The sequence below is a fragment of the Triticum urartu genome, chromosome 4A, assembly GCF_056163025.1.
Source record: "Triticum urartu cultivar PI428250 chromosome 4A, HENAU_Tu73, whole genome shotgun sequence".
NCBI classification, from domain to species: domain Eukaryota; kingdom Viridiplantae; phylum Streptophyta; class Magnoliopsida; order Poales; family Poaceae; genus Triticum; species Triticum urartu.
In genome coordinates, this window is record NC_141876.1 from 76,931,535 (window position 1) to 76,938,667 (window position 7,133).

Below are 7,133 nucleotides of genomic sequence, written 5' to 3' on the forward strand. Positions count from 1 at the left end.
CCCAACACACCCAATACAATGGTAAATTGTATAGGTGCACTAGTTCAGCGAAGAGATGGTGATACAAGTGGTATATGGATGGTAGATAAAGGTTTTTGTAATCTGAAAATATAAAAACAGCAAGGTAACTAATGATAAAAGTGAGCGTAGACGGTATTGCAATGCTAGGAAATAAGGCCTAGGGTTCATACTTTCACTAGTGCAAGTCCTCTCAACAATAATAACATAATTGGATCATATAACTATCCCTCAACATGCAACAAAGAGTCACTCCAAAGTCACTAATAGCGGAGAACAAACGAAGAGATTATGGTAGGGTACGAAACCACCTCAAAGTTATTCTTTCCAATCAATCCGTTGGGCTATTCCTATAAGTGTCACAAACAGCCCTAGAGTTCGTACTAGAATAACACCTTAAGACACAAATCAACCAAAACCCTAATGTCACCTAGATACTCCAATGTCACCTCAAGTATCCGTGGGTATGATTATACGATATGCATCACACAATCTCAGATTCATCTATTCAACCAACACATAGAACATCAAAGAGTGCCACAAAGTTTCTATCGGAGAATCACAACGAAAACGTGTGCCAACCCCTATGCATAGGTTCATGGGCGGAACCTGCAAGTTGATCGCCAAAACATACATCAAGTGAATCACGTGATATCCCATTGTCACCACAGATACGCATGGCAAGACATACATCAAGTGTTCTCAAATCTTGAAAGACTCAACCCGATAAGATAACTTCAAAGGGGAAACCCAATCCATTACAAGAGAGTAGAGGGGGAGAAACATCATAAGATCCAACTATAATAGCAAAGCTCGCGATACATCAAGATCGTGCCACATCAAGAACACGAGAGAGAGAGAGAGAGAGAGAACAAACACATAGCTACCGGTACATACCCTCAGCCCCGAGGGAGAACTACTCCCTCCTCATCATGGAGAGCACCGGGATGATGAAGATGGCCACCGGGGATTTACCCTCCGGCAGGGTGCCGGAACGGGTCTAGATTGGCTTTCGGTGGCTACGGAGACTTCTGGCGGCGGAACTCCCGATCTATTGTGCTCCCCGGTCATTTTAGGGTATATGGAGATATATAGGCGGAAGAAGTACGTCAGGGGGGGGGCATGAGGGGCCCACGAGGGTGGAGGGCGCGCCCAGTGGGGGTAGGCGTGCCCCCCTACCTCGTGGCTTCCTCGAAGCTTCCTTGACGTGGACTCCAAGTCTCCCGGGTTGCTTTCCTTTCAAAAATAAGTTCCGTGAAGTTTCAGGTCAATTGGACTCCGTTTGATTTTCCTTTTATGCGATACTCTAAAACAAGGAAAAAACAGAAACTGGCACTAGGCTCTGGGTTAATAGGTTAGTCCAAAAATAATATAAAAGTGTATAATAAAGCCCATAAACATCCAAAACAGAAGATAATATAGCATGGAGCAATCAAAAATTATAGATACGTTGGAGACATATCAGGTGTCGATGCGCAGCCCGAGTTTACGGCGGGACGAGGTCCCAGCCCCCAAGCCAGTCCTGAGGTGGCGGAGCAAAGAGCTCGGCATTCCGAAGTGGTGACATAGCACGACCAATGTGGCAAGGTGGAACCCCCAGTCCGACCGAGGCGACGGAGCAGGCCAGCAGTATGACGCCGAAGTCCCCGGCATGGTTTAATGAAGTGATGACGAAGCCACCAGTCCAGCTGAGGTGGCGTGGTACATCGGTACGCCGAGGTGACAGCACTGCCCAACCCGAATCATTTACCTGTGCACAGAAAATAGTGCAAGCTGAAAATAATAGTAATAATAATAAATAAATAAAAATTCGTTGCATAATTAATAATTTATGCAAAGCGAGTAATAAAAGAAATATGGCCCATCTGCCGAACACTCGATGAGGTAGAGCTCTCTCAGCGATGCCGAAATCTCCGACGCAACCGGACATGTCGGTATGGCAATTCGACCAACAAGGTGATCACGCGAGCCGATTTATGCCGATTGAGACGACGACGTCGGCTTGCCGAAGTGACCGCGTGACGCAATCGAAGTCGATTACCTACACGTGTAAAATAGTATAGTCCAAAAAATAATAATATAAATATATCAAAAATCCTTGCATATTTAATTTACGTAAATTAATTTTTAAAGATGTGGCCTGGCGTCGAAGGCAATGTCGATGTGGCGCGTCGGCGTGGCAAAGCCTGAATTCGCAGGGCGGTCCTAGTTCCTGATGTGGCGTTTGCTGAATTGCGACGGGAAACTGACTGAACCATCACCCAACCATCGTTAATGCGACCAGCATTTGACAGTCCTGTGTATAGGGGATGAAACAAACTAGAGTAATATTCCTCGGGAAAAATAAGCCCGTGCAAGCAAAAAATTAGTAGGAATAATAGCACCTGGTTTATTTGTTATAGCAATCCAAAGAGACACATGCGGGTGTTCATGGATTTGCATCTAGTAATAATACTATTGCCAGCGCTAGCTTGGTGTTGTGTGCGCGTGCTCGGCCGGGACGCAGCGAAGCGAAGCCCCTGGTCCACCTAACATGACGAAGCTGGTCGGCTGGTGATGCCGAAGTCTCCGGAGTAGGTTGATGAAGAGATGGTGAAGCTCCCGGTCCAGCCGAGGTGACGGAGCAGGTCGGTAAGGTGATGTTGCAGCCGCCGTGAGAGCCGAGGTGTTGAAGCGGTTCGGCATGGGAGACAATAGTTTGAAGAAGCTACGGCTCGGCCATGCCGACGCTAGTCATAACTTTGAAGGAAATATGCCCTAGAGGCAATAATAAAGTTAATATTTATTTCCTTATATCATGATAAATGTTTATTATTCATGCTAGAATTGTATTAACCGGAAACATGATACATGTGTGAATACATAGACAAACAGAGTGTCACTAGTATGCCTCTACTTGACTAGCTCGTTGATCAAAGATGGTTATGTTTCCTAGCCATAGACATGAGTTGTCATTTGATCAATGGGATCACATCATTAGGAGAATGATGTGATTGACTTGACCCATTCTGTTAGCTTAGCACTTGATCGTTTAGTATGTTGCTATTTGCTTTCTTCATGACTTATACATGTTCATATGGCTATGAGATTATGCAACTCCCGTTTACCGGAGGAACACTTTGTGTGTGATGACCCACAAGTATAGGGGATCTATCTTAGTCCTTTCGATAAGTAAGAGTGTCGAACCCAACGAGGAGCAGAAGGAAATGATAAGCGATTTCCAGCAAGGTATTCTCTGCAAGTACTGAAATAAATGGTAACAGATAGTTTTGTGATAAGATAATTTGTAATGAGCAAAAAGTGACAAAAGTAAATAAGGTGCAGTAAGGTGGCCCATTCCTTTTTGTAGCAAAGGACAAGTCTGGACAAACTCTTATATGATGTAAAGTGCTCCCAAGGACACATGGCAATATCGTCAAGCTAGTTTTCATCACGCTCATATGATTCACGTTCGGCACTTTGATAATTTGGTATGCGGGTGGACCGGTGCTTGGGTGCTGCCCTTACTTGGACAAGCATCCCACTTATGATTAACCTCTATTGCAAGCATCCGCAAATACAACAAAAGTATTAAGGTAAACCTAACCATAGCATGAAACATAAGGATCCAAATCAGCCCCTTACGAAGCAACGCATAAACTAGGTTTTAAGCTTCTGTCACTCTAGCAACCCATCGTCTACTTATTACTTCCCAGTGCCTTCCTCTAGGCCCAAACAATGGTGAAGTGTCATGTAGTCGATGTTCACATAACACTAGAGGAGAGACAACATACATCTCATCAAAATATCAAACGAATACCAAATTCACATGACTACTAATAGCAAGACTTCTCCCATGTCCTCAGGAACAAAAGTAACTAATCACAAAGCATAAACATGTTCATAATCAGAGGGGTAATAATATGCATATAGGATCTGAACATATGGTCTTCCACCAATTAAACCAACTAGCAAAACTACAAGGAGTAATTAACACTACTAGCAACCTACTAGCACCAATCCCGGACTTGGAGACAAGAATTGGGTACAAGAGATGAACTAGGGTTTTGAGATGAGATGGTGCTGATGAAGATGTTGATGGAGATTGCCCTCTCCCGATGAGAGGAGCGTTGGTGATGACGATGGCGATGATTTCCCCCTCCGGGAGGGAAGTTTCCTCGGCAGAACAGCCCCGCCAGAACCCTAGATTGGTTCCGCCAAGGTTCCGCCTCGTGGCGGCGGAGTTTCATCCGAGAAGATGGATTATGATTATTTTCCCATCAAAAGATTCCATATAGCAGAAGATGGTCACCAGAGGGCCACCAGGGGCCCACGAGGTAGGGGGCGCGCCCAGGGGTTAGGGCACGCCCCCACCCTCGTGGGCAGGGTGTGGCCCCCCTGGTGAAGTTCTTGCGCTCAATGTTTTTTATTTTTTGGAAAACATCATCCATGAAGTTTCAGGACTTTTGGAGCTGCGCGGAATAGGTCTCTAATATTTGCTCCTTTTCCAGCCAGAATCCCAGCTGCCGGCATTCTCCCTCTTTATGTAAACCTTGTAAAATTAGAGAGAATAGGCATAAGTATTGTGACACAATGTGTAATAACAGCTCATAATTCAATAAATATTGATATAAAAGCATGATGCAAAATGGACGTATCAGTGTGCTACCAAACGTCACAACGTAACTGGGTGATTATAAAGGTGCTCTACAGGTGTCTCTAAAGGTACTTGTTGGGTTGGCGTATTTCGAGATTAGGATTTGTGATAACCCACAAGTATAGGGGATCGCAACAGTTTTCGAAGGTAGAGTATTCAACCCAAATTTATTGATTCGACACCAGAGGAGCCAAATAATATTCTCAAGTATTAGCAGCTGAGTTGTTAATTCAACCACACCTAGAAACTTAATATCTACAGCAAAATGTTTAGTAGCAAAGTAATATGATAGTAGTGGTAACGATAGAAAAGTAACGGTAGAAAAATTAATGTTTTTGGTATTTTGTAGTGATGATAACAATAGCAACGGAAAAGTAAATAAGCGAAGAACAATATATGGAAAGCTCGTAGGCAATGGATCGGTGATGGAGAATTATGCCGGATGTGGTTCATCATGAAACAGTCATAACCTAGGGCAACACAGAACTAGCTCCAATTCATCAATGTAATGTAGGCATGTATTTCGAATATAGTCATACGAGCTTATGAAAAAGAACTTGCATGACATCTTTTGTCCTACCCTCCCGTGGCAGCGGGGTCCTAGTGGAAACTAAGGGATATTAAGGCCTCCTTTTAATAGAGTACCGGACCAAAGCATTAACACATAGTGAATACATGAACTCCTCAAACTACGCTCATCACCGGGAGTGGTCCCGATTATTGTCACTTCGGGGTTACCGGATCATAACACATAGTAGGTGACTATATAGACTTTCAAGATAGGATCAAGAACTCACATATATTCATGAAAACATAATAGGTTCATATCTAAAATCATGGCACTCGGGCCCTAGTGACAAGCATTAAGCATAGCAAAGTCATAGCAACATCAATCTCAGAACATAGTGGATACTAGGGATCAAACCCTAACAAAAGCAACTCGATTACATGATAAATCTCATCCAACCCATCACTGTCCAGCAAGTCTATGATGGAATTACTCACGCACGGCGGTGAGCATCATGAAATTGGTGATGGAGGATGGTTGATGATGATGACAGCGACGGATTCCCCTCTCCGGAGCCCCGAATGGACTCCAGATCAGCCCTCTCGAGAGAGTTTAGGGCTTGGCGGAGGCTCCGTATCATAAAATGCGATGAATCATTCTCTCTATTTTTTCTCCCAGAACACGAATATATAGAGTTGGAGTTGAGGTCGGAGGAGCTCCAGGGGACCCACGAGGCAGGGGGTGCGCCCAGGGGGGCAGACGCGCCCCCACCCTCGTGGCTAGGGTGTGGGCCCCCTGGCCTTGATTCTTTGCCAGTATTTTTTATTATTTCCAAAAATAATCTCCGTGGAGTTTCAGGTCATTCCGAGAACTTTTGTTTCTGCACATAAATAACACCATGGCAATTCTGCTGAAAACAACGTCAGTTCGGGTTAGTTCCATTCAAATCATGCAAGTTAGAGTCCAAAACAAGGTCAAAAGTGTTTGGAAAAGTAGATACGACGGAGACGTATCAATTTGTCACTCCGATTGTCGGAGAGGTATCTCTGGGCCCACTCGGTAATGCACATCACTATAAGCCTTGCAACATTGTAACTAATGAGTTAGTTGCGGAATGATGTATTACGGAACGAGTAAAGATACTTGCCGGTAACGAGATTGAACTAGGTATTGAGATACCGACGATTGAATCCCGGGCAAGTAACATACCGATGACAAAGGGAACAACGTATGTTGTTATGCGGTTTGACCGATAAAGATCTTCATAGAATATGTGGGAGCCAACATGAGCATCCAGGTTCCGCTATTGGTTATTGACCATAGACGTGTCTCGGTCATGTCTACATAGTTCTCGAACCCATAGGGTCCGCACGCTTAAAGTTCGGTGACGATCGTATTATGAGTTTTTGTGTTTTGATATACCGAAGGTAGTTCGGAGTCCCAAATATGATCACGGACATGACGAGGAGTCTCGAAATGATCGAGACATAAATATTGATATATTGGACGACTATATTCGGACACCGGAAGTGTTCCGGGTGATTTCGGAGAAAACTGGAGTGCCGGAGGGTTACCGGAACCCCCCGGGAGAAATAATGGGCCTTATGGGCCTTAGTGGAGAGAGAGAGAGAGAGAGAGGGCTGGCCTAGGGCAGGCCGCGCGCCCCTCCCCCTCTGGTCCGAATTGGACTAGGAGAGGGGGCGGCGCCCCCCTTTCCTTCTCCCTCTTTCCCTTCCTTTCCCCCTCCTAGTAGGAGTAGGAAAGAGGGGAGTCCTACTCCTACTAGGAGGAGGACTCCTCCTCCTGGCGTGCCATAGAGGGCCGGCCGGCCTCCACCCCTTGCTCCTTTATATATGGGGGCAGGGGGCACCTCTAGACACACAAGTTGATCATCGATACCTTAGCCGTGTGCGGTGCCCCCCTCCACCATAATCCACCTCGATTATATCGTAGCGGTGCTTAGGCGAAGCC